The sequence below is a fragment of the Geotrypetes seraphini genome, chromosome 11, assembly GCF_902459505.1.
Source record: "Geotrypetes seraphini chromosome 11, aGeoSer1.1, whole genome shotgun sequence".
In the NCBI taxonomy this organism is placed as follows: domain Eukaryota; kingdom Metazoa; phylum Chordata; class Amphibia; order Gymnophiona; family Dermophiidae; genus Geotrypetes; species Geotrypetes seraphini.
Genome location: NC_047094.1, coordinates 116,170,166 through 116,188,303, shown reverse-complemented (window position 1 = coordinate 116,188,303; position 18,138 = coordinate 116,170,166). Strand labels below are relative to the sequence as shown.

The window sequence follows — 18,138 nt, the reverse complement described above, 5'->3', positions numbered from 1 at the left end:
AAGGTACAACTTGGAGATGCATGAAACAAATAGGACAGGGCGGGAGTCTAGAATGTCTCACCTATCTACTGGAAAAGAGCTTACCAGGGTTAAGAATATAATCTCTTTTTCCAGTGCAATAGGAGAGACATTCTAAATAAGTGAGATGTACAAAAGCAGTCCCCAAAAAGTCAGGACAGGCTGACTGCGCCAACCTTTAAGACTGAGGACCCTAAAGATAAAGTCCTGTCTTACCACCACATATACTCTGCAAATAGCGCAAATGGGTGTATAGAGGACCATATTGCCGCTGTGCAAATCTCTTCAGAGGGGATAGCTCTAGCTTCGGCCCACAAAGAAGCCACACCTCTAGAAGAATGCGCCTGGATGGAAACAGGAGGCTATTTCCCAGAAAGCATGTAGGCTGATGAAAAGGCCTCATGGATCCATCAGGAAACTGAGGCCTTAGCAGCGGGAGTGCCCTGCTGGACAGAATAAGTCAGCCCAAGCAAATGGCCAGAAAGGCGAACTTATTTGCGACCACCAAATAGCGAAGAAGCACTCCGTGCATATCCAGGATCATCAAAACATGATCTTGAGTCTTTGAACAAGTAGGCTGAGAAACAGGCATACGTACTTACTGATCAACATGGAAAGCTGAAACCATCTTCGGCAGGAAGAAAGGAACTGTGCGCAAGGAAATCCCAGTATCTGAGATTTGGAGGAACGGTTCATTGCAAGAACGAACCTGGAGTCCGGAGATACGGCTCGCTGACGGTACAGCGCTAAGAAAAAAAAACATCTGGAGCATTAAGGCCGAGACGGAAGCATCCCGAAAGGGTTCAAAGGAAGTCTTGGAGAGACTATAAGCACCAGGTGAGGTCCCAGAAAGGGAACAGTAGATAAATTGGTGGTTCAATGCGAAGAATCCCTGTCAGAAATCTGGCAGTGTCAGACTGAGACGGCAAAGATGAAGGGTGACCCTGGGCAAAAAAACAAGGGAGCCTGGCTACTTGGACCCGAAGGGACACTGCAGAGAGGCTTTGATCAAGACCAATCTGGAGAAAAGTCTGAACCACCGAAAGTAGATTGGAATATGGCTCTGCATGGTCCTGACCGCACCAATGCTGGAAAGTCTCCCATTCTGTAGCATATGAAGATACAGTGCAGATAACTGCTTAGAAATGAGCAGAGTGAAAAAGGACCACAGCTGAAGAGCCCTTGCAACCAAGGCTGCATGCTCAAGAGCCAAGCCAGAAGAGCAAAAACATCCTGGGTCCACCACGCAGACCAGACCCTGCTTAATTAGGCCAGGAGGGACACACAACCGAAGATGCAGCAGAGCTGCATACGATGGTCTGCAAGCCCAGTCTGGAACTATCAAAATGACACAGCCCAGATGGCCCTTGATCCACTGAAAGACTCAGCTTAGCATGGGCCAAGGAGAAAGACATACAGGAGAAATTCCTGAGGCCACAGCTACACCAGTGCCAAAACCCTCACTTCTGAGCTCAGACCTTCGACTGAAGAATCAAGCTGTTTGCGTGTGCTTTGCCATGGCCATGAGGCCCAAGCAGGATTGAACCAAAGGCTGTCTGCTGAGGAAGTTGTCCTAAACAATGTTGACTCCTGCCACATGCGCATTGCATTGCTGGAGAAGACTCTGACCACTTGGCCCTCCAGAGTCTTTTGTTAGTGCATTAGAGCCAGCTGAAGGCTTTGAGCTCTAACTGGTTGAGCAACCATTTCCAGTGAGAGAGTGTCCAATATCCCTGAATGGAACGCTGAGTGCAGTGGGCTCCTCAGCCCCAAAGGCTGGCATCTGTCAGAACCACGACCCAGGAGGTGATCTGCAGTGATATGTCCTTGCATAGCAATTGTGGGAGAAGCCACCAATAAGGAAAGACTGGTCTGTAACGCATCACAGTGCAGAGCCTAGTGAGGGTAGGACAAGCTGGAAAGGATGAATGTGCGTTCTCGCCCAAGGAACCACATCCAACATGGTAGCCATGGATCTGAGGACCTGAAGAGAGTCCCACATAGGAGCTGGAGAAGGGAAGAAAGTAGAATGAACACATTCCTGCAGGCATGCGTGCAGAAGGAATAAATGTACATGTAGCTGAAGAGCTCAGTGAAGTACAGAAGAGGCACAGAAAAAAAAAAATCCGAACTGGATTTCCTCTGCAGATGACAGGCGACCATGGAACACTACCCACTTGTCTAGAATGTCTCACCTATTGCACTGGGACACCTGTTACAGATAAATGTGCTTTTGTGAGGAGAAGGCGGTACTTGGACGTCTTTGAGGATCCTAGACAGGTAATTGGTCACTGAAAGGCTAAAGCGCTCCCACGGTAACCCCACAGGAACTACTTCCATCCCCGCAACCCCTGTTCCTGTGAAGACGTCTACTTCCAACTTGTCTTAGAGATCGCTAACAAGCCCCGCAGCTTTCCTTCTCCGGCGTACAGCTTTTCCTCTGACGTAACTTTTTCAATTTTCTATCATCCTACTCTCCTCTGATGCAACTTCCTGTTTCCGGCAAGGCGGGACGCATCTGAGAGAAAGAGAGAAGTTGTGTCAGAGAGGACGGTACCGGAGAAGGAAAGCAGTAAGAGTGGTGCTGGGCGATTTCAGGTACGAGTTTGACAGTAAGATGGGAAAGGGAGGGCGGTGGTGGAGGTTTGAGGGAGAGGTGCTGGATCGTGGACAGGGAGGAGAAGGCAAGATATGTTGGACTGGGGATAGGTATGGGGATGTGGGTGGGGGTGTGGAGTCTTGACGGAGAAGTGTGAGATCACGTACAGTGAGGAGAAGGCAAGATATGTTAGTCCGGGGATAGTGAAGGAGAGATGGTTGACCACGGTGAGGGGAAAATCGGTCCATCCGGTCTTCGGGTGTAAAGAGGGGTGCTCGGCGTACTAGAACAGCCGAATGCGTGTAATTTGATAATTCTGAACACAATAACATGTATGTGTTGCTGAATCCATGCTCTAAGGACCATTAGTACAACGCTGCCTTTAGGGTGCTGAATACTCCGTGTAGGTGTCAAAAATGCCCTTAATTGCATCTCGATTTACTTACTAAGGGGACGCTATTACTTCAAGCTTCTGTTGCTTGGTGGTATCGACGTAAGTGTGTTTATGTCCTGCTCTTATTTTGTACTGGTGTTTATTTACATTTTTTAATGTATTTTTTTTCTACATCAGTTTCTATAACAGTCGTATCTAGAAAAGAGAGCCGCTGTGATATGTATATGTTTTCCTGTGTCTAGATGTTATAACTAACCTTTTAATAAACGTCAGTTTTCCCATGCTTGCTATTCATGCTTGTAGCTATTAATTCTTGTACAATCCCACTTTATTCCGGGACTAGTGGGTGATTTCCATCTACTAGTGCTGCCCGATTCAGGAAAAAAAAAAATTCGATTTGATTCAGCCTATTGAATTGGTTTTTCTATTCGATTCAATTTTCCTACCCAATTGGCTATTTTTTTTTTTTTCCCCCAAACATCTTAGTGGGTTTATTTTATAGCTTCTTATCCCCCTTTGGCTTCTTCTAACCACATTGGTGCTGTGGTGTAAACAAAATAAAGAAACAAAAAGGCCTTTTCCTTCCTCTCTGTTAAATCCTAGCTCGTTCACGGTCAAACACCAGCTCTGGCAGGATACACTTTTCAAATCTGACATGTTGTAATCACAAAATAGAAAATATAATTCTACCTTTTGTTGTCTGGTCAATATTCAAATCTTGTTGGTCCCAAGCTCTGATTGTCTTCTGATAACTTGCTTGCCAGGGTCTCCTTCTTTCTCCGTGCTAACCATCCATCTGTGTTCTCCCCTTCCGTTTCCCTTCCCACCCCCGGAGGTCTAGCATCTTTCCTTTTTTTCATCTCCATCCACAGATTCGCCTTTTCTCAACTACCCTTTCATCCAGCATCTCTCCCTCCTTCCCCACCATCCCAGGGTCCACCATCTCTCCCTTTCTCTTCCCAATTACCCTCCTAACCCAGTATCTCTGTCCCCCCTCCACACCATCACTTGTGTCCAACTTCTCTCCCTTTCTGTTCCTTCCCTCCCTAAATCCCATTGTCCATCATCTCTCTCCCTCTCCTCTATTTTTAGACCCATTATTTCTTCCCCCCAAAGTCTGGCTTATGCATGTCTCTTTGAATCCCCCCTTCCCTCCCTCCCTACCTCTGTGTACTTCTACACCAGGACCCCCTCCCCTGAAGGCCTGTCCCCCCCCCATTCCTGAAGGCCTGTCCCCCCCATTCCTGAAGGCCTGTCCCCCCCCATTCCTGAAGGCCTGTCTCCCCCCCTTGGAAGGCCTGTCTCCCCCCCTTGGAAGGCCTGTCTCTCCCCCCCTTGGAAGGCCTGTCTCTCCCCCCCCTTGGAAGGCCTGTCTCTCCCCCCCCTTGGAAGGCCTGTCTCTCCCCCCCCCCTTGGAAGGCCTGTCTCTCCCCCCCCCTTGGAAGGCCTGTCTCTCCCCCCCCCCTTGGAAGGCCTGTCTCTCCCCCCCCCCCTTGGAAGGCCTGTCTCTCCCCCCCCCCTTGGAAGGCCTGTCTCTCCCCCCCCCTTGGAAGGCCTGTCTCTCCCCCCCCCTTGGAAGGCCTGTCTCTCCCCCCCCTTGGAAGGCCTGTCTCTTCCCCCCCCTTGGAAGGCCTGTCTCTCCCCCCCCTTGGAAGGCCTGTCTCTCCCCCCCCTTGGAAGGCCTGTCTCTCCCCCCCTTGGAAGGCCTGTCTCTCCCCCCCCTTGGAAGGCCTGTCTCTCCCCCCCCTTGGAAGGCCTGTCTCTCCCCCCCCTTGGAAGGCCTGTCTCCCCCCCCCCCCTGGAAGGCCTGTCTCTCCCCCCCCTTGGAAGGCCTGTCTCTCCCCCCCCTTGGAAGGCCTGTCTCTCCCCCCCCTTGGAAGGCCTGTCTCTCCCCCCCCTTGGAAGGCCTGTCTCTCCCCCCCCCCTTGGAAGGCCTGTCTCCCCCCCCCCTTGGAAGGCCTGTCTCTCCCCCCCCCTTGGAAGGCCTGTCTCTCCCCCCCCTTGGAAGGCCTGTCTCTCCCCCCCCTTGGAAGGCCTGTCTCTCCCCCCCTTGGAAGGCCTGTCTCTCCCCCCCCTTGGAAGGCCTGTCTCTCCCCCCCCTTGGAAGGCCTGTCTCTCCCCCCCTTGGAAGGCCTGTCTCTCCCCCCCCTGGAAGGCCTGTCTCTCCCCCCCCCTGGAAGGCCTGTCTCTCCCCCCCCCTTGGAAGGCCTGTCTCTCCCCCCCCCTGGAAGGCCTGTCTCTCCCCCCCTTGGAAGGCCTGTCTCTCCCCCCCCCTTGGAAGGCCTGTCTCTCCCCCCCCTTGGAAGGCCTGTCTCTCCCCCCCCCCTTGGAAGGCCTGTCTCTCCCCCCCCTTGGAAGGCCTGTCTCTCCCCCCCCTTTGAAGGCCTGTCTTTCCCCCCCCCCTTTGAAGGCCTGTCTTCCCCCCCCTTTGAAGGCCTGTCTTCCCCCCCCTTTGAAGGCCTGTCTTCCCCCCCCTTTGAAGGCCTGTCTTCCCCCCCCTTTGAAGGCCTGTCTTCCCCCCCCTTTGAAGGCCTGTCTTCTCCCCCCTTTGAAGGCCTGTCTTCCCCCCCCTTTGAAGGCCTGTCTTCCCCCCCCTTTGAAGGCCTGTCTTCCCCCCCCCTTTGAAGGCCTGTCTTCCCCCCCCTTTGAAGGCCTGCATCACACCCCTTGAAGGCCTGCCTGTCCCCCCCTTCAACCCGAAGGACTGCTCCCCCCCTGAAAGGCCTGTGTGTTCTCCCAGGCCTCCCACTGATGTCCGGCTTCCCCCTGGCCTCCCCGCACCGTTTACCTTATAGGAGTAGCCTGCAGACAAGATGAGGTGCTAGCGATCTTTGCACTGCTTTGGAGCTGTTTCCTCTGCCGCGGTCCCGCCCCTCCTCTGACGTCAGAGGCAGGATTGCGGCAGAGGAAACAGCTCCGAAGCAGTGCAAAGATTGCTAACACCGTGATCTTGTCTGCAGGCTGCTCCTCAAAGGTAAACGGTGCGGGGGGGGGGGGGGGGAGAGGGGGTAATCCGGATGCCTGGGGGGAAGCCGGAGAGCAGCACTTCCCGACTGACCCTCCCCCCTCGCCCTCTAAAGCAGGTGCGGTATCGGCCGACCAGCAAGAGCAGCGTTGCTGCTCCTGCTTTAGAGGACGAGGGGGGAAGGTCAGCCGAATCAGGAAGCCAATTTTTTTTGTTTGTTTTAAATCGATTTGAATCGATTCACCCGAAGTGAATCGGTGAACCGATTCGAATCGTGCAGCAGTACTGTCTACCCACCAGGATTTTGTAGGAAGACTCATACTTCAGACGGTTAAACCCCTCCCCTCGTACCTCATCACTGTCCCTGTAAACATCAGTTCTTCTTCCTACAAGCCAGGCTGTAGAAACTTGTCTTTTCTGCTCGTGTTTTATTTTGTGTAATTTCAGTCTTTGCGTTCGCAGTTTTCACCCTTATGCTGCGGAGATTCCCTGCGGGGACAGCTCCAACTGCAGGGGATCGCAGACCCTTGAGGAAAAGTCTGCTTCTGGAGGGTTCCCAGCTTGTCAGTAAGCCCTCTGGAAGGCCTGCACATCAGCTCAGGGACCATTTCCTTGGGAGCTAGCTCACCTCACCCCAGGTTCATTCGGTAGTGGGTCGAGCACAGGCTGTATGGTTCCGTGGAGGTACACCCACGATCAGGGCTGGGATGCGTTCCTCCACCTGGCATGCTGCTTGGCATGTCCGAGGTTGGCAGAGGTGACTGGCCGTGGACGTTGGGGCAGTCAGAAGATTCAAAGTCTGGCTTTCCAGCAAGTTGAGGCAGAGGATTTCCCTGTGAGCTGTTTCAGCTCTGTTTACAGTGTTTTCCTGTCATCACATGCTTCTGTGAATACAAGCTGACAGCTTGAATCAGCGATTGGGGAGGGGGCTTTAAAAGGTGTTTTTTAGGTGGTTTTCCTGCATGCCCTACCCTCCCACCCCTAAAATCCTACAATCGCTGGGTTTTTTTGCAGTTTTTTATGGTTTTCCCAGGCTATTTTTAGTTAAAATCGGCAGTTGTCATCTTGGATTTTTCCTGATTTGGATTTAGTTATTTTTTTTGCATTTACTAATTTTGTTTTTGAAAGAAAACCACATAGATGGCCTCCTCAGGGCAAGATGTAATGGATTCATGCCTCATTTGCAGTGGATGGCTGTTGGATGCGCAGCCGTGTTCCACGTGTGCTACGGCCTGTGAGGGGTACAAGGCTTGTTCGGATTAGGTGCCTTAAACCTCCAAGGAGGGTCTTCTAGTGCCTACTGTCCTAACTCCCGCAAAAATGGTGTCTGGGAGGGGGGCTTGGGGAATGTGCAGGTGACGTTTTGGCGAAACACAAGTGCATCTCAGGAGATAAACTTGTAAATCCTCCAAACAGTTCAAACCTAGTGTGCAGGGATTGGCTCCCACCATGGAGGATGGGGTTTCCTCTCATTTTGTTAACATGCTTTATCAGGCATTCTTGCTTAGAAAGTCTCTGCCTGTTGCCCTTCTGCCAGATTCTGTGTCAGTAACAGTGACCACTGCTCTGATGGACCAGGGTCTTCTCTCCTGTATCATCTTGGGAGAGCTGGCAGGTAAGCTGGTAGTGCCCATGATTGTGTCTGAGACGCTTTCCATGCCTCTGCTTTTGCAGGGGAGCCCCGCAGATCTGTAGATCTTCAGGATCTGGATCAGTGCGGAGCCCCTGATTTGGAGGAGGATCCCACTGTGCGCAGATTTTTCAAGCACGTGCATCTTGTGGATTTGATCTCTGAATCTCTCCAGGAATTAAAGCTGTAGTCTGAGCAGCTTATCACTGTAGAATATTCTCTCATGAATGACCAGAAGCCACAATCTGCCTCTTCCTGATCATCCTGACCTTGTTCAGATTCTTACAGATATTTGGGAGACTCATGAAGGTTCCTTGAAATGTGTTCATACCATAGCGTGGCTTTATCCCATGTCTTATGCCTTTAACAAGCACTTTGCTTCCCTGAAATTGGAGTTCTCGGTGGCACAGGTCACCAAGCGCACTTCTCTCCCCAGTGACAGAGGTGTTCAGGACTGATGGGCGGATTTTGTCCTCAAGTGTCTGTTTGATTCGGTGGCCGCTGGTGTTAAGGTGGTGTCAGTATCTTTCGTGGCAACGGCATGCCATTCCAAGCTGGTGCTTCGTGACTTGGATTTTATAATCTTGGGAGTGGCTGATGCTTTGTATGACATCTTTGAAAGTCTTTGCTAAGCTTTCCGCCTATTCCGTTTCAGATCGCAAAATGCTCTGGATCCAGCAGTGGTCTGGTGATTCATCTTCTAAAGCAACCTTGAGCTGGATACCCTTTAAGGGACAGCTGTTTGGCCAGGGTCTGGATGATCTGATGGCCAGTGTGCAGAATCGCAGGCCCAAGTCGCTGACCATAAATAGATCCCGTCCTTCCAGAGATTTGGGGCATTCTAATTTTCGTCCCTTCAGGCACTCTTGTCTGTACTTGGGCCCTTCCGCAGGCCAGAAGTCCTCTACATCTTTTAGACCACACTTCAGCGGTTCTCAACGTCAGCCGAACATGGGGAGTCATCCGGCATCTCCTGCCAAGAAGCAGTTCTGACGCTAACTGTTGACCTCCCCTTTGCATAGGGGGTAGCTGTTGGCTTTTCTGTTGGAATGACAGGTCATTACCTCCAACCGCTGGGTCTTGGAGGTTCTCGGAGATGGCTATGAACTGGAGTCTCTCTGTCTTCTGACTTGAGTATTTTCTGGATTCCCCGGCAGGCCGTCCTGAGAAGGTTGTTCGGGTTAAAGCCACAGTGCACAGATTACTCAATATTGCAACCTTAGAACCCTTTCCAGAGTGAGACCCGGGTTTTGGGAGATACTCGTTCTGTTACGTCCCTTCTGATTCCATACGTTAGTTACACTAGATGTTCAATCCCAACCCACAGTCCGAGAGTTACAGAAATCCAACACTTTTCTGAGCACATACTCCACACCCCCTTAGCCTGAGAGGTAGAGAACATATCCACTTAGAATTTCTGCAAGTAATCTGTGCAGAAGTCTCTTGCAGTTGCTCTTCTTCTTTTCTTGTTTCTTCGCTTAAAGGTCGCTTTCTCAGTTGCTTCAGTGCCTTGAGACCCCTTCCAGGTGGTCCCCTGTCGGAGGAAAGGACACAGTCCCGCAGTGCCGGACTGCTGCTTCACAGAGAAACTCTTGTGGATCTGTGGAGCAAGCCTGCTGTGTGCCACCCTTACTAAACTCAGGGCCCCTTCCCCTGGGAATTTGCTTGCCCAGTGACCTTGTCATGGGTTTTAAGTGCAGGCTGTGTGAGTCTGGAGGGAGATCCACCCAGGTTTCAAGGTGCAGGCTGCATTTCCTGCACCCAACCGCATGGCAAGGATCCTTGGGGGGGGGGGGGCTGAGGTCATAGTCAGTGTCTGGCCATTTGACAGTGTGAAGATCTACTTGATCCCCTTAGTCCATACATTCTCTTTCCTGTATTTATTGTAGTTCTCCCCCTATCCTTCTTGTTCTTATTACATTTACTTTGTGTTTTGTTTGTCTGAGTATATTTCATCTGTTTATTATTGTTTTAATTCTGTTCTCACCCCTGTTTTATTGTTGTAAAACGCTTAGTATTTTGATAACCTTTCAATCAAATTTACAATAAACTTGGAAATTTGGAAACTTGGATTTGGAGAAGTTTCTGAGGCAGAAAATCCTTTTCCTTCTCTCAGCCACTGCAGAACTGCGAGTACACTTCCTTTATTTCCTATGGGAACTTCGGGGGTGGCTTGCTGTACGCTTCAAAAGTTGTTTTTTTACAGTTTCTGAGGATAGGGTTCAGGTACCCCACCTTCCTAGACTCTAATTCGTTATGTTTTATTTGGGGGTTTTGTTTATTTTTGCTTTGTTGTTCCATAGGAATTTGGATAGTGAGGATTCCATTTTGGAATAGGTTTTAAGCGGAAGAAAAAAAGGTATCATAGAGAGGATATATGTAATTTTGGGAGCCAGAACCATTTTAATAGAGTCCAATCTCCCCCACCATGAGAGTTTCAATGGGGACTATTGTAATGCTGTAGTCTTAATTAGATGATGAATATGTTTTTCAACAAAAGAACTAGTCTCTGCTATTGTGTTGCCAAAAAAGATTCCTAAGTATTTCAACTTATTCGGTGAGTATTTAAGACCATGTTGTGAAATGATGTCTCCACATGGTGTCGTTCAGAGGCATGACTTCAGTCTTTGTGGTATTTAATTTATACCCAGAAAGACAAGCATAAGTCTATTGAATCAAGAACATGTGGTATTGAATCCAAGGTAGAATATATCAGGACATCATCTGCATACGCTGACAGTTTGATCGCTAAATCATCAATTTGTAATCCAATGATGTTTGAATTAGTCCTTATTGCTATTAGAAGGGGTTCTAATGCTATGTTAAATAGCAGAGGAGATAATAATAATAGTTTATATACCGCAATACCATTAAGTTCTGTGCGGTTTACAATAGATTAAGCAAGGTACAAATTGATTGAATTTAAGAGGGGGGAAGAGGAAATAACGGGCAGCCCTGCCTGGTTCCTCTCGACGGTTTAAAGGAGGCAGAGAACACTTCATTAATACGGAGCTTCGTAGATGGGTTGGAGTAGAGAGCTCTAACCATTTATATAATCGTCTGGAATTCCGAACCAGTTTATCACTTTAAAAAGAAAGGTCCATTCCACTCGATTGAACGCCTTCTCTGCATCCAAAGCAATAGCTAAAAGGGGATCAGGTAAGTATGCTGCTTGGTGTAACACATGTGTGAAGAGTCTAGTATTGTCACTTGATATTCTACCTTTCATGAAGCCATTTTGATCTCTGTGTATGATTTTAGGCAGGATGAAGTTAAGTCAATTTGCTAAAAGTTTGGCATAAATTTTGGCATCTACATTGATTAATGACAACGGTCTGTAGTTTTGTACTAGTAGGGGGTTCTTCCCTGATTTTGGTAAAACTGTGGTTAGAGCTTCTGTGAATGAACCTTCTGCCGATCCAGTTGCAGCTAGATGCGAAAAGTAATCCGTCAAAAAGGGAAGAAGGTCATCCAAAAATGCAGTTTAAAATTCCACTGTCAAGCCATCAGGACCTGGTGATTTATTTTTTGACATGGATAAAAGCGCCGTTTCAATTTGGGATGATAGAATTGGTTCAGTCAAAGGTTCCAGTTCCTCCTGTAACAGAACAGGGTGTGGCAGATGTTGAAGAAAAGGATCAAACAGATCTTGATTTGGTCTTTCAGAAGAATATAAGTCTGTATAAAACGAGTGGAATTGAGCACAAATTATGGCTGGTGATGTTACAGAGGAACCCGATGCAACTTTAATAGCTGGAATCCTCATTTTTTCTGAACGTAATTTCAAGTAATTTGCAAGAGGATGACCACATTTGTTCATATTAGAATAGTATGACACGGATTTCAAGAATACCTCTTTAGCTGCGGTCGAACTGAGTGCTTGATTATATTCAAATCCCAGTTTTTGTAGAGCTTTCAATGTATCTTGGTTAGATGTGTCTTGTGAATGTTGTCTTTCTAGATCTTGTATTTTTTGTTCCAGATGTTGTGTGGTAGCTCTATTAATCTTGTTAGATTTTGCAGCATAGGCAATAATGATGCTATGGATAAATGCTCTAAAAGCATCCCATGTCGTTTGCCAAGAAGTCTCAGAAATGTTATTTTTCTCGAAATATTCCTTTATATGTGTCTTAGCGCTCTGTATAAATGTGGAATCAGAAAGCAGAGATGAGTTAAATCTTCATAAACCTTTGGGCAAGGGTTTGGTGAGGCCCTTGAAGGTGATGGTTATTGACGCATGGTCTGACACTGAGATGGGATGGATATTCGTCTCTTCAACTAGCCTAGTTAGGGAGTAGCTAGTCAAAAAGTAGTCAATTCTAGAGTATGAAGAATGAGGTGGTGAATAGAAGGTATACTCTAGGTCTGTTGGATTAAATATTATCCCAGGACAAGCAGGCAGCATATTCTTGACTGATGGGTGACGGCACCGATGGAGCCCCGGTATGGACAATTTTAGAGTGATTGCACTCTAAGAACTTAGAAAGTTCTAGTTAGGCCGCACCGCGCGTGTGCGAGTGCCTTCCCGCCCGACGAAGGCGTGCGGTCCCCAGGTTCTTAGTTTCTGCGGAGCTGTTGGATACTCTTTTTCGCCTTCCCGCTCGCGTATTTTTTCTCGTGAATTTTCTTCATGTTTTGTTATTTTCTTTTTTCTTGATAAAATTTAAAAAAAAAAAAAAGTCTATTTTTTTCGACTTTTTTCAGTCGGCCCAAGGGGGGCCTGTTGGCACCATCGAAGTCTCGGGCTTCGATTTTGCTACTGCCGTTTTTCCCTTCATGCCCCCTTCACCGGGTTTTAAAAAGTGTCAGCGGTGTGCACGCCCTATTTCATTGTCCGACCCGCATAAGTGGTGCCTCCAGTGTTTGGGTCCGGACCATAGGGCAGAAACGTGCACCCGCTGTAGTTCTAAGAACATAAGCAGTGCCTCCGCCGGGTCAGACCATAGGTCCATCCTGCCCGGCAGTCCGCTCCCGCGGCGGCCCAAACAGGTCGCGACCTGTCTGAATCACCAAAAGGGGCTCCCTTGCCACCTTGGTTTCTCATTGAAGTCCTATCTTCCCATCGTAGTCCTAACCCTCCGGTCTTGCACATGCACGACCTTTTGGGTTTCTATACTTATTACCTGGTTAGCTTTCCTGGTGTTACATCCCAACTCCTCCCTCAGTATCCCACGATCCCTTTATCCCTCAGGAATCCGTCCAATCCCTGTTTGAATCCCTGTACCGTACTCTGCCTGATCACTTCCTCCGGTAGCGCATTCCAAGTGTCCACGACCCTTTGGGTGAAAAAAAACTTCCTTGCATTTGTTTTGAACCTATCTCCCTTCAGTTTCTCCGAATGCCCCCTCGTACTTGTTGTCCCCTTCAGTCTGAAGAATCTGTCCCTATCCACCCTCTCTATGCCCCTCATGATCTTGAAGGTCTCTATCATATCTCCCCTGAGCCTCCTTTTTTCCAGAGAGAAGAGCCCCAGCCTATCCAACCTCTCGGCGTATGGGCAGTGTTCCAGCCCTTTTACCAGTTTCGTTGCTCTCCGTTGGACTCTCTCAAGTACCGCCATGTCCTTCTTGAGGTGTGGCGACCAATACTGAACGCAGTATTCCAGATGTGGACGCACCATCGCTCGATACAATGGCATGATGACTTCCCGCGTCCTGGTTGTTATGCCCCTCTTTATGATGCCCAGCATCCTGTTGGCTTTTTTCGAGGCTGCTGCGCACTGTGCAGATGGCTTCAGTGATGCATCCACCAGCACACCCAAGTCTCTCTCAAGTCTGCTGTCTCCCAACAATGCCCCCCCCCAATTTGTAGTTGAACAACGGGTTCTTTTTCCCTATATGCATGACCTTGCATTTTTCCATGTTAAAGCGCATTTGCCATTTGTTTGCCCAGTCTTCCAGCTTGTCCAGGTCCCTTTGCAGGTCCTCACACTCCTCCCTGGACCTAACTCTACCGCACAGTTTGGTATCGTCTGCAAATTTTATAACCTTGCACTTTGCCTCCTTTTCCAGGTCATTGATAAGAGATCATCGAAAGAGAACTTTGAAGAATCGTCAAATTCAGCAGCGGATTCTTTTCGGTGCCGCCATGGAAGTTCCCCCGGCATCGACTCCGGCAACTTCCTCCAAGTCGACACCAGTAGTTTCGACACCGCAAGATCCATCGTCGGTGTTGCACCCTGTAGGTAAGCCGGCTAAGAAGCCATCCCCTACTGTCCTTGGCCCGCCAGTCGAACATGCAGTGAGCCAAGTCCTGCAGACTGCGCGCCGGCCCCGCAAACGCTCCGCTCCCATAGAAGTCACTGCCTCTTCATCGGCATCGACTTCGCCTGATTTTTCATCTGATGAGGCTGACCCATCGGTGCAGGATCCTGCTAGTAAGCCAGAGCACTCTTCCTTCACTAAATTTCTAAGAGAGATGTCAGACACCCTTTCTCTTCCCTTGGAGTCTGATTCCAAAAAGTCAAAAGCATTCCTGGAGGCTTTGGACTTTGACCAACCTCCCAAAGAATTTTTAAAGTTACCCCTTCATGATATATTAAGGGAAACTTTTTACAAAAACTTGGAAACGCCTCTCACCATTCCTGGAGCTCCAAGGAAATTGGAATCACTTTATAAAGTTATTCCTATTCCAGGGTTTGACAAACCTCAGCTTCCACATGAGTCTTTGCTGGTGGAGTCAACCCTCAAAAAATCTAGTGTGTATGCCTCTGTCCCTCCTGGTAGAGAGGGCAAGGCCATGGACAAATTTGGTAAATGACTTTACCAAAATGCTATGTTGGCCAACCGTTCAGGTAACTATGCGTTTCACTTCTCCTTTTACCTGAAACATCTTATCCAGCAGATGGCCACTTTTCATAAGTATATTCCTGACCGCAAGCTTTCTGCTTTTCAACAATGCACTGCCAGTCTCTTGCAACTCAGGAAGTTCATGGTCCATTCCATCTATGACACTTTTGAACTGACATCCCGAGCTACTGCTATGTGTGTGGCGATGAGACGATTGGCATGGCTCCGCGTCTCAGACCTTGATGTGAACCACCAGGACCGCCTTGCCAATGCTCCCTGCCTGGATGATGAGCTGTTTGGAGAGTCTCTGGATACCACCACTCAGAAGCTTTCTGCACATGAGACGAGGTGGGATACCTTATTGAAAAACAAAAAGAAACCTCCTCCTCCTCGCCCTTTTAGGCAGCAGCCGTCTTATCAGAGGCGTTTTTCTGCTCGGCCGATTCAGCCTCATCCTCCTCAGCCTCGGAGGCAACGGCAGCAGCAACAACAGGCTCGCCAACAACAGCCGCCTGCCATAAAGCCTGTTACTCAGCCTAAACCGACTCAGCCCTTTTGACTCGCTTCTCCAGGGCATTGCCAGTCTTCCTCCCTCATGTCCTCTTCCACAGCCCATAGGAGGTCGACTAAACATTTTTCTGACTCGATGGGAAGTAATCACCACCGACCAGTGCGTGCTCTCTATCATAGCCCACGGCTACTCCCTCAATTTTCAGACTCCTCCGCTGTTAGGCCTGCCAAAAGAGTCTGCTTCCAACAAGTCTCAGTCCCTCCTTCTCGCTCAAGAGGTTCAATCCCTCCTTCTTCTCAATGCCATCGAAGAAGTTCCTCAAGATCAGCGAGGTCAGGGATTTTACTCCCGGTACTTTCTAGTTCCCAAAAAGACCGGAGACCTCAGACCAATCTTAGATCTCAGAGATCTCAACAAATGTTTGGTCAAGGAGAAGTTCAAAATGCTCTCTCTTGCCACCCTCTACCCTCTTCTCACTCAGGGCGACTGGCTATGCTCCCTCGATCTAAAAGAGGCTTACACACATATTCCCATCCATCTGACGTCCAGGCAATATCTACGCTTTCTCATCAATCAAACTCATTATCAGAACAAGGTGCTACCCTTCGGTCTGGCTTCCTCTCCCAGGGTATTCACCAAGTGTCTGATTGTGGTAGCGGCCTATCTCCGCTCTCACAATTTTCAAGTCTTCCCTTATTTGGACGACTGGCTGATCAAGGCTCATTCTCCTCAGGCGGTTCTGCTTGCCACCAACCAGACCATTCACTTTCTTCAACTGTTGGGTTTTGAAATCAATCTACCCAAGTCGCACCTCATTCCGACCCAGCGACTTCAATTCATTGGAGCCATTCTGGACACTGTTCTGATGAGGGCGTTTCTTCCATCCATTCAGACCATCCTTCATCTCTGTCGGCAGGTGTTTCAACAGATTACCATTTCTGCCAATCACATGATGGTGCTATTGGGGCACATGGCGTCCACAGTACATGTCACCCCTTTTGCACGTCTCCACCTGCGCACTCCTCAATGGACCCTAGCAACCCAGTGGTCGCAAGCGACGGTTCCTTGCTCACAACACATATCTGTGACCTCGTCTCTTCGACAGTCGCTTCTTTGGTGGTTGACAACTTCAAATCTATCCAGAGGTCTGCTGTTCCATCTACCTCCTCATCATTTTGTGATCACCACAGACGCATCCCCTTATGCCTGGGGAGCTCACTTGAACGAATTCCAAACTCAAGGGTTTTGGACTGCCCAGGAAAAGAAACACCACACCAATTTCCTGGAACTCCGAGCGATGTTTTATGCCCTCAAGGCCTTTCAACATCTTCTCTTTCCTCAAGTTCTTCTCATTTGCACAGACAATCAAGTTGCAATGTATTACATCAACAAACAGGGAGGGACGGGCTCTCGCCTGTTGTGTCAAGAAGCCCAACGGATTTGGTCTTGGGCGACAGCTCGCCACTTATTCCTGAAGGCTGTCTACATTCAAGGGGAGCAGAATTCCTTAGCGGACAACCTCAGCAGAATTCTTCAACCTCATGAATGGACTCTCGACCCTTTGACTCTCCAGTCCATTTTTGCTCAATGGGGCACTCCTCAGGTGGACCTTTTTGCAGCTCCTCACAATCATCAGCTGCCCCTGTTTTGCTCCAGACTTTACTCTCCTCACTGTCTGGCACCCGATGCATTTCTCCTGGATTGGACTAATTTCTTCCTATATGCATTTCCTCCTCTACCGCTCATGCTGCGGACATTATTCAAGCTCAGGAGGGAACAAGCCACCATGATTCTCATCGCTCCACTGTGGCCCAGGCAACATTGGTTCTCCCTTCTACTTCAACTCAGTTCCAGGGAACCCATACTTCTTCCTCTGTTTCCTTCTCTGCTTACTCAGCATCAGCAGACCCTGCTGCATCCCAACTTACAGTCTCTGCACCTGACAGCTTGGTATCTCTCGGGCTGACTTCGGCTCACTCACTCCTTTCTCAGCCTGTCCCTTCTATCATTGATGCTTCCAGGAAACCGGCCACGCTTCAGTGTTATCAGCAGAAGTGGTCTTGGTTTTCTTCCCGGTGCCTCTTACATCACCATAATCCCATGTCTCTAGCAGTGGGATTGGTGTTGGACTATCTTCTTTCCTTGTCTGACTCTGGTCTCAAATCTACTTCTATCAGTGTTCATCTTAGTGCCATTGCTGCCTTTCATGAACCAATTCATGGAAAATCCCTCTCGGCTCATCCTTTGGTTTCCAGGTTCATGAGGGGCCTTTTCAATGTGAAACCACCTCTCAAGCCCCCTCCTGTGGTATGGGATCTCAATGTGGTTCTTTCTGCTTTAATGAAGCCTCCTTTTGAACCTTTGGCCACAGCACATTTCAAATTTCTCACTTGGAAAGTGGTCTTCCTTATAGCTCTCACTTCTGCCAGGAGGGTCAGTGAGCTGCATGCACTAGTGGCCGATCCACCTTTCACTGTTTTTCACCATGATAAGGTGGTCCTCCGTACACATCCAAAATTTCTCCCTAAGGTTTTGTCTGACTTTCATCTTAATCATTCCATTGTCCTACCTGTCTTTTTTCTGAAGCCTCATTCTCATCCAGGTGAACAGGCTTTGCATAACTTGGACTGTAAACGTGCTTTGGCTTACTATCTTGAACGCACTAAACCTCACAGATCATCTCCTCAACTGTTTTTGTCCTTTGATCCTAACAAGTTGGGTCATCCTGTCTCTAAACGCACTCTATCCAATTGGCTTGCTGCTTGCGTTTCATTCTGTTATGCTCAGTCGGGCCTGACACTGGAAGGTTCTGTCACGGGCCACAAAGTTAGAGCTATGGCAGCGTCTGTAGCTTTCCTCCGTTCCACTTCCATTGAGGAAATCTGCAAGGCTGCTACTTGGTCCTCAGTTCATACTTTTACATCTCATTATTGTCTGGATGCATTCTCCAGACGGGATGGACACTTCGGCCAATCTGTTTTACAAAATTTATTTTCCTAATGGCCAACCTTCCCTCCATCCCTCTTTTTGTTAGCTTGGAGGTCACCATCAGTCAAGAATATGCTGCCTGCTTGTCCTGGGATAAAGCACAGTTACTTACCGTAACAGGTGTTATCCAGGGACAGCAGGCAGATATTCTTGCGTCCCTCCCACCTCCCCGGGTTGGCTTCTTAGCTGGCTTATACTAACTGGGGACCGCGCGCCTTCGTCGGGCGGGAAGGCACTCGCGCACA

At 48.9% G+C, this 18,138-nt stretch overlaps 1 protein-coding gene across 3 annotated transcripts in view; it reads left to right on the top strand.

Annotated features, from left to right (window-relative positions):
* Positions 1-2,395: 2,395 nt before the first annotated feature.
* MAPRE1 (microtubule associated protein RP/EB family member 1) overlaps positions 2,396-18,138 on the top strand; it is a 145,545-nt gene continuing 129,802 nt past the window's right edge. The window contains exon 1 of one of the 3 annotated variants that reach the window (XM_033914492.1): positions 2,396-2,616. The gene's annotated coding sequence lies outside the window, so the exon portion shown is untranslated. Of the gene's footprint in view, positions 2,617-13,666; positions 13,791-18,138 lie in introns of those variants that run through there. The other 2 variants (XM_033914494.1, XM_033914493.1) reach the window with 2 other exon arrangements.